The sequence below is a fragment of the Panulirus ornatus genome, chromosome 11 (assembly GCF_036320965.1).
Source record: "Panulirus ornatus isolate Po-2019 chromosome 11, ASM3632096v1, whole genome shotgun sequence".
In the NCBI taxonomy this organism is placed as follows: Eukaryota; Metazoa; Arthropoda; class Malacostraca; order Decapoda; family Palinuridae; genus Panulirus; species Panulirus ornatus.
In genome coordinates this window covers 21,080,394-21,094,497 of record NC_092234.1, presented here as the reverse complement: position 1 = coordinate 21,094,497, position 14,104 = coordinate 21,080,394, and the positions used below count along the sequence as shown (strand labels likewise).

The 14,104-nt window shown below is 42.6% G+C and overlaps 1 protein-coding gene across 1 annotated transcript in view; it reads left to right on the top strand.

The window, feature by feature from the left end:
• The window catches only part of LOC139751132 (transient receptor potential cation channel subfamily M member-like 2), a 136,796-nt gene that overhangs the window by 64,864 nt on the left and 57,828 nt on the right, over nucleotides 1–14,104 (top strand). The window lies entirely within an intron of this gene.

Genomic DNA, 14,104 nt, shown 5'->3' with positions numbered 1-14,104 from the left:
GGCGAAAGTTCTGGAGCGTTGAAGAATGTGTGGAAGACGAGAACGTTATCTCGGAAAGCAAAAATGGGTATGTTTGAAGGAATTGTGGTTCGAACAATGATATATGGTTATGAAGCATGAGCTATAGATAGGGTTGTGCGGAGGAGGGTGGATGTGTTGGAAATGAGATGTTTGAGGACAATATGTGGTGTGAGGTGGTTTGATCGAGTAAGTAATGAAAGGGTAAGAGAGATGTGTGGTAATAAAAAGAGTGTGATTGAGAGAGCCGACGAGGGTGTATTGAAGTGGTTTGGTCACATGGAGAGAATGAGTGAGGAAAGATTGACAAAGAGGATATATGTGTCAGAGGTGAGGGAACGGCATGAGGTGGGAGACCTAATTGGAGGTGGAAAGATGGAGTGAAAATTATTATGAGCGATCGGGGCCCGAACATGCAGGAGGGTGAAAGGCATGCAAGGAATCGAGTGAATTGGAGCAATGTAGTATACCGGGGTGGACGTGCTGGCAATGGACTGAACCAGAGCATGTAAACCGCCTGGAGTAAACCATGGAAAGTTTTGTGGGGCCTGGATGTGTAAAAGGAGCTGTGGTTGCGGTGCATTACACATGACAGCTAGAGACTGAGTGTGAACGAATGTGGCCTTTGTTGTCTTTTCTTAGCTATACCTCACGCGCACGCGGGGGAGGGGGTGTCATTTCATGTGTGGCGGGGTGGCGGCGAGGATGGATGAAGGCAGCATTTATGAATATGTACATGTGTATATATGTATGTCTGTGTATGTATATGTATGTATACGTTGAAATGTATAGGTATGTATATGTGCGTGTGTGGGCGTTTATGTATATACATTTGTATGTGGGTGGGTTGGGCCATTCTTTCGTCTGTTTCCTTGTATGTAGCATTTATGGATCTGGAGAAGGCATATGATAGAGTTTACAGAGATGCTCTGTGGAAGGTATGAAGAGTATATGGTGTGGGGGGCAAGTTGCTAGAAGCAGTGGAAAGTTTTTATCGAGGATGTAAGACATGTATAAGAGTAGGAAGAGAGGAAGGTGAGTGGTTCCCAGTGAATGTCAGTTTGCGGCAGGGGTGTGTGATGTCTCCATGGCTGTTTAATTTGTTTATGGATATGGTTGTTAGGTAGTTGAATGCAAGAGTTTTGGAGAGAGGGGCAAGTATGCAGTCTGTTGTGGATGAGAGGGCTTGGGAAGTGATTCAGTTGTTGTTCGCTGATGATACAACGCCGGTGGCTGATTCGGGTGAGAAACTGCAAAAGCTGGTGACTGAGTTTGGTAAAGCGTGTGAAAGAAGAAAACTGAGAGTAAATGTGAATAAGAGCAAGGTTATTAGGTTCAGTAGGGTTGAGGGACAAGTCAATTGGGAGGTAAGTTTGAATGAAGAAAAACTGGAGGAAGTGAAGTGTTTTAGATATCTGGGAGTGGATTTGGCAGCGGATGGAACCATGGAAGCGAAAGTGAGTCACAGGGTGGGGGAGGGGGTAAAGATTCTGGGAGCGTTGAAGAATGTGTGGAAGACGAGAACGTTATCTCGGAAAGCAAAAATGGGTATGTTTGAAGGAATTGTGGTTTGAACAATGTTACATGGTTGTGAGGCATGAGCTATAGATAGGGTTGTGCGGAGGAGGGTGGATGTGTTGGAAATGAAATGCTTGAGGACAGTATGTGGCGTGAGTTGGTTTGATCGAGTAAGTAATGAAAGTGTAATAGAGATGTGTGGTAATAAAAAGAGTGTGATTGAGAGAGCAGAAGAGGGTGTATTGAAGTGGTTTGGTCACATGGAGAGAATGAGTGATGAAAGATTGACAAAGAAGACATATGTGTCAGAGTTGGAGGGAACGGCATGAAGTGGGAGGCCAAATTGGAGGTGGAAGTATGGAGTGAAAATTATTATGAGCGATCGGGGCCTGAACAAACAGGAGGGTGAAAGGCATGCAAGGAATAGAGTGAATTGGAACAATGTAGTATACCGGGGTGGACGTGCTGGCAATGGATTGAACCAGGGCATGTAAACCGCCTGGAATAAACCATGGAAAGTTTTGTGGGGCCTGGATGTGTAAAAGGAGCTGTGGTTGCGGTGCATTACACATGACAGCTAGAGACTGTGTGTGAACGAATGTGGCCTTTGTTGTCTTTTCTTAGCTATACCTCGCGCGCACGCGGGGGAAGGGGTGTGTCATTTCATGTGTTGCGGGGTGGCGGTGAGGATGGATAAAGGCAGCATTTATGAATATGTACATGTGTATATATGTATGTCTGTGTATGTATATGTATGTATACGTTGAAATGTATTGGTATGTATATGTGCGTGTGTGGGCGTTTATGTATATACATTTGTATGTGGGTGGGTTGGGCCATTCTTTCGTCTGTTTCCTTGCGCTACCTAGCTAACGCGGGAGACAGCGACAAAGTATAATGAATCAATATATATATTCGTGTAAACTGGGATTAGGTTTTCTATAATGTACATAGAATTGAACACATCATACTTTTTTTGTTCTCTAATTTTCTCACTATTAATCTATCATTAGGTGGATGCTCAAACACCAGTCATCCATTATTACTCAACTCTGCAGTAAAAATGGACGACTTTTTAATGTGCGTAGATAAGTTTCACTCAATGGGAAATCTCCGTAACCGACTCCAAGAAACTTTCGGCTTAAGATTTACTGTAGAGCTGAATAATAATGGCAAGATTTCTTTCTTGGATGTAATGATGATTGCCACAACAGGATCTCTCGTCACCCACGTTTACATAAAACCCATCAACCAAGGTATATGTAGGATGGAATAAGTGAATGTGCTCAACATTACAAGTGGAGTGTCATTCCTATATAAGTGAGTAGAGCGATCAAGATGTGCTCAACCTGGCATTTTCTGTACCAAGATCCGACGTGTTCGGCAAATGTTAATTAACAATGGATATTCAAATACTGAATTTGATACCATTGTGAACAACATGCTAGAGCAACATCTTGTGACATACAGACAGTCTCAACGTAAACAGATGAAATTTACTGCAGGAACACATTTACGGCAACACATCGAAAGGACGAGAAGGTTGTGCGAGATACTGTGATTAAAAACTGCAAAGCGATTGATGAAGACAAGGATAATTATATGATGCAAGAGTCTTGGAGAGAGAGGCGAGTATGCAGTGTGTTGGGGGTGAGAGAGCTTGGGAAGTGAGTCTGTTGTTCGCCGATGATTCAGCGCTGGTGGCTGATTCGAGTGAGAATCTGCAGAAGTTGGTGACTGAGTTTGGTAAAGTGTGTGAAAGGAAAAAGCTGAGAGTAAATGTGAATAAGAGCAAGGTTATTAGGTACAACAGGGTTGAGGGACAAGTTAATTGGGAGGTAAGTTTGAATAGAGAAAAATTGGAGGACGTGAAGTGTTTTAGATATCTGGGAGTGGACTTAGAAGCGGATGGAACCATGGAAGTGGAAGTGAGTCACAGGGTGGGGAAGGGGGCGAAGGTTCTGGGAGCGATGAAGAATGTATGGAAAAAGAGAACGTTATCTCAGAGGGCAAAAATTAGTATGTTTGAAGGAATATCAGCTCCAGCAATATTGTATGGTTCCGAAGCATGGGCTATTGATAGAGTTGTATGGAGGAGGGTGGATGTGTTAGAAATAAAATATTTGTGGACAATATGTGGTGTGAAGTGGTTTGATCGAGTAAGTAATGAAAGGGTAAGAGAGATGTGTGGTAATAGAAAGAGTGTGGTTGAGAGAGCAGAAGTGGTTGTGTTGAAATGGTTTGAACATATGGAGAGAATGAGTGAGGAAAGATTGACAAAGAAGATATATGTGTCAGAGGTGGAGGGAACAAGGATAAGCGGGACACCAAATTGGAGGTGGAAGGATGAAGTGAAAAGATTTTGAGTGATCGGGGCCTGAACATACAGGAGGGCGAGAGGCGTGCAAGGAATAGAGTGAATTGGAACTATGTGGTATACCGGGATCGACGTGCTCTCAATAGACTGAACCAGAGCATGTGAAACGTGTGTGGTAAACCATGGAAAGATCTGTGGGGCCTGGATGTGAATAGGGAGCTGTGGTTTCGGTGCAATACACACCACAGCTCGTGTGTGGATGTGGGCAGATATAGCCTTTTTTTGTCTCTTTCCTGGCGCTACTTTGCTGCCGCAGGACGTGGCGATGCTGTTTCCCATGGGCTGGGATGGCGGCGAGAATGGATGAAACGAGCAAATATGAGTATTTGTATGTGTATTGATGTATTAATGTATTTGTATGAATATATGTATATGAGTGGATATGTCTTTCCTTTCTTTCTTGGCGCTACCTCACTAACGCTGAAAACGGCGATCAAGTACGATATATATATATATATATATATATATATATATATATATATATATATATATATATATATATATATATATATATATATATGGGTGATTTCAATGCAAAGGTGAGTAATGTGGCAGTTGAGGGAATAATTGGTGTACATGGGGTGTTCAGTGTTGTAAATGGAAATGGTGAAGAGCTTGTAGATTTATGTGCTGAAAAAGGACTGATGATTGGGAATACCTGGTTTAAAAAGCGAGATATACATAAGTATACTTATGTAAGTAGGAGAGATGGCCAGAGAGCGTTATTGGATTACGTGTTAATTGACAGGCGCGCGAAAGAGAGACTTTTGGATGTTAATGTGCTGAGAGGTGCAACTGGAGGGATGTCTGATCATTATCTTGTGGAGGCTAAGGTGAAGATTTGTATGGGTTTTCAGAAAAGAAGAGTGAATGTTGGGGTGAAGAGGGTGGTGAGAGTAAGTGAGCTTGGGAAGGAGACTTGTGTGAGGAAGTACCAGGAGAGACTGAGTACAGAATGGAAAAAGGTGAGAACAATGGAAGTAAGGGGAGTGGGGGAGGAATGGGATTTATTTAGGGAATCAGTGATGGATTGCTCAAAAGATGCTTGTGGCATGAGAAGAGTGGGAGGTGGGTTGATTAGAAAGGGTAGTGAGTGGTGGGATGAAGAAGTAGGAGTATTAGTGAAAGAGAAGAGAGAGGCATTTGGACGATTTTTGCAGGGAAAAAATGCAGTTGAGTGGGAGACGTATAAAAGAAAGAGACAGGAGGTCAAGAGAAAGGTGCAAGAGGTGAAAAAAAGGGCAAATGAGAGTTGGGGTGAGAGAATCATTAAATTTTAGGGAGAATAAAAAGATGTTCTGGAAGGAGGTAAATAAAGTGCGTAAGACAAGGGAGCAAATGGGAACTTCAGTGAAGGGCGCAAATGGGGAGGTGATAACAAGTAGTGGTGATGTGAGAAGGAGATGGAGTGAGTATTTTGAAGGTTTGTTGAATGTGTTTGATGATAGAGTGGCAGATATAGGGTGTTTTGGTCGAGGTGGTGTGCAAAGTGAGAGGGTTAGGGAAAATGATTTGGTAAACAGAGAAGAGGTACTAAAAGCTTTGCGGAAGATGAAAGCCGGCAAGGCAGCAGGTTTGGCTGGTATTGCAGTGGAATTTATTAAAAAAGGGGGTGACTGTATTGTTGACTGGTTGGTAAGGTTATTTAATGTATGTATGACTCACGGTGAGGTGCCTGAGGATTGGCGGAATGCGTGCATAGTGCCATTGTACAAAGGCAAAGGGGATAAGAGTGAGTGCTCAAATTACAGAGGTATAAGTTTGTTGAGTATTCCTGGTAAATTATATGGGAGGGTATTGATTGAGAGGGTGAAGGCATGTACAGAGCATCAGATTGGGGAAGAGCAGTGTGGTTTCAGAAGTGGTAGAGGATGTGTGGATCAGGTGTTTGCTTTGAAGAATGTATGTGAGAAATACTTAGAAAAGCAAATGGATTTGTATGTAGCATTTATGGATCTGGAGAAGGCATATGATAGAGTTGATAGAGATGCTCTGTGGAAGGTATTAAGAATATATGGTGTGGGAGGCAAGTTGTTAGAAGCAGTGAAAAGTTTTTATCGAGGATGTAAGGCATGTGTACGTGTAGGAAGAGAGGAAAGTGATTGGTTCTCCGTGAATGTAGGTTTGCGGCAGGGGTGTGTGATGTCTCCATGGTTGTTTAATTTGTTTATGGATGGGGTTGTTAGGGAGGTGAATGCAAGAGTTTTGGAAAGAGGGGCAAGTATGAAGTCTGTTGGGGATGAGAGAGCTTGGGAAGTGAGTCAGTTGTTGTTCGCTGATGATACAGCGCTGGTGGCTGATTCATGTGAGAAACTGCAGAAGCTGGTGACTGAGTTTGGTAAAGTGTGTGAAAGAAGAAAGTTAAGAGTAAATGTGAATAAGAGCAAGGTTATTAGGTACAGTAGGGTTGAGGGTCAAGTCAATTGGGAGGTGAGTTTGAATGGAGAAAAACTGGAGGAAGTGAAGTGTTTTAGATATCTGGGAGTGGATCTGTCAGCGGATGGAACCATGGAAGCGGAAGTGGATCATAGGGTGGGGGAGGGGGCGAAAATTCTGGGAGCCTTGAAGAATGTGTGGAAGTCGAGAACATTATCTCGGAAAGCAAAAATGGGTATGTTTGAAGGAATAGTGGTTCCAACAATGTTGTATGGTTGCGAGGCGTGGGCTATGGATAGAGTTGTGCGCAGGAGGATGGATGTGCTGGAAATGAGATGTTTGAGGACAATGTGTGGTGTGAGGTGGTTTGATCGAGTAAGTAACGTAAGGGTAAGAGAGATGTGTGGAAATAAAAAGAGCGTGGTTGAGAGAGCAGAAGAGGGTGTTTTGAAATGGTTTGGTCACATGGAGAGAATGAGTGAGGAAAGATTGACCAAGAGGATATATGTGTCGGAGGTGGAGGGAACGAGGAGAAGAGGGAGACCAAATTGGAGGTGGAAAGATGGAGTGAAAAAGATTTTGTGTGATCGGGGCCTGAACATGCATGTGGGTGAAAGGAGGGCAAGGAATAGAGTGAATTGGATCGATGTGGTATACCGGGGTTGACGTGCTGTCAGTGGATTGAATCGGGGCATGTGAAGCGTCTGGGGTAAACCATGGAAAGCTGTGTAGATATGTATATTTGCGTGTGTGGACGTATGTATATACATGTGTATGGGGGTGGGTTGGGCCATTTCTTTCGTCTGTTTCCTTGCGCTACCTCGCAGACGCGGGAGACAGCGACAAAGCAAAAAAAAAAAAAAAAAAGAAAATATATATATATATATATATATATATATATATATATATATATATATTTTTTTTTTTTTTTTTTTTTTTATTTACTGGGGATAGGGGAGAAAGAATACTTCCCACGTATTCCCTGCGTGTCGTAGAAGGCGACTAAAAGGGGAGGGAGTGGGGGGCTGGAAATCCTCCCCTCTTGTTTTCTTTTTAATTTTCCAAGAGAAGGAACAGAGAAGGGGGCCAGGTGAGGATATTCCCTCAGAGGCCCAGTCCTCTGTTCTTAACGCTACCTTGCTAATGCGGAAATGGCGGATAGTTTAAAAGAAAAAAAAAAAAAAAAAAATATATATATATATATATATATATATATATATATATATATATATATATATATATATATACATATATATATATGTATATATATATATATATAAGTATATATATATACGTATGTAAGTAGGAGAGATGGCTAGAGAACGTTATTGTATTATGTGTTAATTGATAGGCGCGCGAAAGAGAAACTTTTGGATGTTAATGTGCTGAGAGGTGCAACTGGAGGGATGTCTGATCATTATCTTGTGGAGGCGAAGGTGAAGATATGTAGAGGTTTTCAGAAAAGAAGAGAGAATGTTGGGGTGAAGAGCGTGGTGAGAGTAAGTGAACTTGGGAAGGAGACTTTTGTGAGGAAACATTGAGTACAGAATGGAATAAGGTGAGAACAAAGGACGTAAGGGGAGTGGGGGAGGAATGGGATGTATTTAGGGAAGCAGTGATGGCTTGAGCAAAAGATGCTTGTAGCATGAGAAGGGTGGGAGGTGGGAAGATTAGAAAGGGTAGTGAGTGGTGGGATGAAGAAGAAAGATTGTTAGTGAAAGAGAAGAGAGAGGCATTTGGACGATTTTTGCAGGGAAATAATGCAAATGACTGGGAGATGTATAAAAGAAAGAGGCAAGAGGTCAAGAGAAAGGTGCAAGAGGTGAGAAAGAGGGCAAATGAGAGTTGGGGTGAGAGAGTATCATTAAATTTTAGGGAGAATAAAAATATGTTTTGGAAGGAGGTAGATAAAGTGCGTAAGACAAGGGAACAAGTGGGAACATCAGTGAAGGGGGCTAATGGGGAGGTAATAACAAGTAGTGGTGATGTGAGAAGGAGATGGAGTGAGTATTTTGAAGGTTTGTTGAATGTGTTTGATGATAGAGTGGCAGATATAGGGTGTTTTGGTCGAGGTGGTGTGCAAAGTGAGAGGGTTAGGGAAAATGATTTGGTAAACAGAGAAGAGGTAGTAAAAGCTTTGCGGAAGATGAAAGCCGGCAAGGCAGCAGGTTTGGCTGGTATTGCAGTGGAATTTATTAAAAAGGGGGTGACTGTATTGTTGACTGGTTGGTAAGGTTATTTAATGTATGTATGACTCATGGTGAGGTGCCTGAGGATTGGCGGAATGCGTGCATAGTGCCATTGTACAAAGGCAAAGGGGATAAGAGTGAGTGCTCAAATTACAGAGGAATAAGTTTGTTGAGTATTCCTGGTAAATTATATGGGAGGGTATTGATTGAGAGGGTGAAGGCATGTACAGAGCATCAGATTGGGGAAGAGCAGTGCGGTTTCAGAAGTGGTAGAGGATGTGTGGATCAGGTGTTTGCTTTGAAGAATGTATGTGAGAAATACTTAGAAAAGCAAATGGATTTGTATGTAGCATTTATGGATCTGGAGAAGGCATATGATAGAGTTGATAGAGATGCTCTGTGGAAGGTATTAAGAATATATGGTGTGGGAGGCAAGTTGTTAGAAGCAGTGAAAAGTTTTTATCGAGGATGTAAGGCATGTGTACGTGTAGGAAGAGAGGAAAGTGATTGGTTCTCAGTGAATGTAGGTTTGCGGCAGGGGTGTGTGATGTCTCCATGGTTGTTTAATTTGTTTATGGATGGGGTTGTTAGGGAGGTGAATGCAAGAGTTTTGGAAAGAGGGGCAAGTATGAAGTCTGTTGGGGATGAGAGAGCTTGGGAAGTGAGTCAGTTGTTGTTCGCTGATGATACAGCGCTGGTGGCTGATTCATGTGAGAAACTGCAGAAGCTGGTGACTGAGTTTGGTAAAGTGTGTGAAAGAAGAAAGTTAAGAGTAAATGTGAATAAGAGCAAGGTTATTAGGTACAGTAGGGTTGAGGGTCAAGTCAATTGGGAGGTGAGTTTGAATGGAGAAAAACTGGAGGAAGTGAAGTGTTTTAGATATCTGGGAGTGGATCTGGCAGCGGATGGAACCATGGAAGCGGAAGTGGATCATAGGGTGGGGGAGGGGGCGAAAATTCTGGGAGCCTTGAAAAATGTGTGGAAGTCGAGAACATTATCTCGGAAAGCAAAAATGGGTATGTTTGAAGGAATAGTGGTTCCAACAATGTTGTATGGTTGCGAGGCGTGGGCTATGGATAGAGTTGTGCGCAGGAGGATGGATGTGCTGGAAATGAGATGTTTGAGGACAATGTGTGGTGTGAGGTGGTTTGATCGAGTAAGTAACGTAAGGGTAAGAGAGATGTGTGGAAATAAAAAGAGCGTGGTTGAGAGAGCAGAAGAGGGTGTTTTGAAATGGTTTGGGCACATGGAGAGAATGAGTGAGGAAAGATTGACCAAGAGGATATATGTGTCGGAGGTGGAGGGAACGAGGAGAAGAGGGAGACCAAATTGGAGGTGGAAAGATGGAGTGAAAAAGATTTTGTGTGATCGGGGCCTGAACATGCAGGAGGGTGAAAGGAGGGCAAGGAATAGAGTGAATTGGATCGATGTGGTATACCGGGGTTGACGTGCTGTCAGTGGATTGAATCAGGGCATGTGAAGCGTCTGGGGTAAACCATGGAAAGCTGTGTAGGTATGTATATTTGCGTGTGTGGACGTATGTATATACATGTGTATGGGGGTGGGTTGGGCCATTTCTTTCGTCTGTTTCCTTGCGCTACCTCGCAAACGCGGGAGACAGCGACAAAGCAAAAAAAAAAAAAAAAAGAAAATATATATATATATATATATATATATATATATATATATATATATATTTTTTTTTTTTTTTTTTTTTTATTTACTGGGGATAGGGGAGAAAGAATACTTCCCACGTATTCCCTGCGTGTCGTAGAAGGCGACTAAAAGGGGAGGGAGTGGGGGGCTGGAAATCCTCCCCTCTTGTTTTCTTTTTAATTTTCCAAGAGAAGGAACAGAGAAGGGGGCCAGGTGAGGATATTCCCTCAGAGGCCCAGTCCTCTGTTCTTAACGCTACCTTGCTAATGCTGAAATGGCGGATAGTTTAAAAGAAAAAAAAAAAAAAAAAAAAATATATATATATATATATATATATATATATATATATATATATATATATATATATACATATATATATATGTATATATATATATATATAAGTATATATATATACGTATGTAAGTAGGAGAGATGGCTAGAGAACGTTATTGTATTATGTGTTAATTGATAGGCGCGCGAAGAGAAACTTTTGGATGTTAATGTGCTGAGAGGTGCAACTGGAGGGATGTCTGATCATTATCTTGTGGAGGCGAAGGTGAAGATATGTAGAGGTTTTCAGAAAAGAAGAGAGAATGTTGGGGTGAAGAGCGTGGTGAGAGTAAGTGAACTTGGGAAGGAGACTTTTGTGAGGAAACATTGAGTACAGAATGGAATAAGGTGAGAACAAAGGACGTAAGGGGAGTGGGGGAGGAATGGGATGTATTTAGGGAAGCAGTGATGGCTTGAGCAAAAGATGCTTGTAGCATGAGAAGGGTGGGAGGTGGGAAGATTAGAAAGGGTAGTGAGTGGTGGGATGAAGAAGAAAGATTGTTAGTGAAAGAGAAGTGAGAGGCATTTGGACGATTTTTGCAGGGAAATAATGCAAATGACTGGGAGATGTATAAAAGAAAGAGGCAAGAGGTCAAGAGAAAGGTGCAAGAGGTGAGAAAGAGGGCAAATGAGAGTTATGGTGAGAGATTATCATTAAATTTTAGAAGAGAATGAAAATATGTTTTGGAAGGAGGTAGATAAAGTGCGTAAGACAAGGGAACAAGTGGGAACATCAGTGAAGGGGGCTAATGGGGAGGTAATAACAAGTAGTGGTGATGTGAGAAGGAGATGGAGTGAGTATTTTGAAGGTTTGTTGAATGTGTTTGATGATAGAGTGGCAGATATAGGGTGTTTTGGTCGAGGTGGTGTGCAAAGTGAGAGGGTTAGGGAAAATGATTTGGTAAACAGAGAAGAGGTAGTAAAAGCTTTGCGGAAGATGAAAGCCGGCAAGGCAGCGGGTTTGGCTGGTATTGCAGTGGAATTTATTGAAAAAGGGGGTGACTGTATTGTTGACTGGTTGGTAAGGTTATTTAATGTATGTATGACTCATGGTGAGGTGCCTGAGGATTGGCGGAACGCTTGCATAATGCCATTGTACGAAGGTAAAAGGGATGAAAGTGAGTGCTCAAATTACAGAGGAATAAGTTTGTTGAGTATTCCTGGGAAATTATATGGGAGGATATTGACTGAGAGGGCAAGGGCATGTACAGAGCATCAGATTGGGGAAGAGCAGTGCGGTTTCAGAAGTGGTAAAGGATGTGTGGATCAGGTGTTTGCTTTGAAGAATGTATGTGAGAAATACTTAGAAAAGCAGATGGATTTGTATGTAGCATTCATGGATCTGGAGAAGGCATATGATAGAGTTGATAGAGATGCTCTGTGGAAGGTATCAAGAATATATGGTGTGTGTGGCAAGTTATTAGAAGCAGTGAAAAATTTTTGTCGAGGATATAAGGCATGTGTACGAGTAGAAGAGAGGAAAGTGATTGGTTCTCAGTGAATTTTGGTTTGCGGTTTGTTTATGGATGGGGTTGTTAGGGAGGTGAATGAAAGAATTTTGGAAAGAGGGGAAAGTATGCAGTCTGTTGTGGATGAGAGAGCTTGGGAAGTGAGTCAGTTGTTGTTCGCTGATGATACAGCGCTAGTTGCTGATTCGTGTGAGAAACTGCAGAAGCTGGTGACTGAGTTTGGTAAACTGTGCGAAAGAAGAATGCTGAGAGTAAATGTGAGTAAGAGCAAGGTTATTAGGTACAGTAGTGTTGAGAGACAAGTCAATTGGGAGGTAAGTTTGAGTGGAGAAAAAGTGAAGGAAGTGAAGTGTTTTAGATATCTGGGAGTGGATTTGGCAGCGGATGGAACCATGGGAGCGGAGGTGAATCTTAGGGTGGGGGAGGGGGCGAAAGTTCTGGGAGCGTTGAAAAATGTGTGGAAATCGAGAACGTTATCTTGTAAAACAAAAATGGGTATGTTTGAAGGAGTAGTGGTTCCAACAATGTTATATGGTTGCGAGGCGTAGGCTATGGATAGGGTTGTGCAGAGGAGAGTGGATGTGCTGGAAATGAGATGTTTGAGGACAATATGTGGTGTGAGGTGGTTTGATCGAGTAAGTGATGAAAGGGTAAGAGAGATGTGTAGTAATAAAAAAAAGTGTGGTTGAGAGAGCAGAAGAGGGTGTTTTGAAATGGTATGGTCACATGGAGAGAATGAGTGAGGAAAGATTGACCAAGAGGATATATGTGTCAGAGGTGGAGGGAACGAGGAGAGGTGGGAGACCAAATTGGAGGTGGAAAGATGGAGTGAAAAAGATTTTGAGTGATCGGGGCCTGAACATGCAGGAGGGTGAAAGGCGTGCAAGGAATAGAGTGAATTGGAACGATGTGGTATACCGGGGTCGACGTGCTGTCAATGGATTGAACCAGGGCATGTGAAGCGTCTGGGGTAAACCATGGAAAGTTCTGTGGGGCCTGGATGTGGAAAGGGAGCTGTGGTTTCGGTGCATTATTACATGGCAGTTAGAGACTGAGTGTGAATGAATGGGGCCTTTGTTGTCTTTTCCTAGCGCTACCTCGCACACATGAGGGGGGGAGGGGGTTGTTATTCCATGTGTGGCGAGGTGGCGATGGGAATGAATAAAGGCAGACCGTATGAATTATGTACATATGTATATATGTATATGTCTGTGTGTGTATATATATATATGTGAACATTGAGATGTATAGGTATGTATATTTGCGTGTGTGGACGTGTATGTATATGCATGTGTATGTGGGTGGGTTGGGCCATTCTTTCGTCTGTTTCCTTGCGCTACCTCGCTAACGCGGGAGACAGCGACAAAGCAAAATAAAATAATAAAATATTTCTACATACAAACTTCCTTTTATCTTGGGTTGTATAGGTAACAGCAAATGGTATGATTTGATGTATATGATGTTCTTTATAATGTTTTCCTCAAAGTTCATGTTATATGAAGGTGTCATCTTAACCTGGTTCTTTATGGCAACATGAAAACTGTCAGTCTCACTCAGGTCTGCCACCAACATACTCTCCACATATCACCAAAGGTCTGCCACCAACATACTCCCCACATATCACCAAAGGTCTGCGACCAACATACTCTCCACATATCAACAAAGGTCTGTCACCAACATACTCCCCACATATCACCAAAGGTCTGCCACCAACATACTCCCCACATATCACCAAAGGTCTGCGACCAACATACTCTCCACATATCAACAAAGGTCTGCCACCAACATACTCCCCACATATCACCAAAGGTCTGCCACCAACATACTCCCCACATATCACCAAAGGTCTGCCACCAACATACTGTCCACATGATTTGGAAACACGAGTCTCCATATTTCAACTCCCTCAATTTTCCTTTGGTAATTTGTTGTATATAAACATTCAGTCATTAATGAAAATGTCTGTAGAGAATGTTGATGTGTTACCATGATGATCATTTAGCGCATTGAACATCATATTTGCCTCACTAAATCTTACCACTCCTACTCTCCTGGACGATGTGCTGCGTGGCGTGGCGACGTGTGGTGTGGTGTGGCGTGGCGTGGTGACGTGTGGTGTGGGATGACGTGGTGTGGCGACGTGTGGTGTGGGATGACGTGGTGTGGTGTGT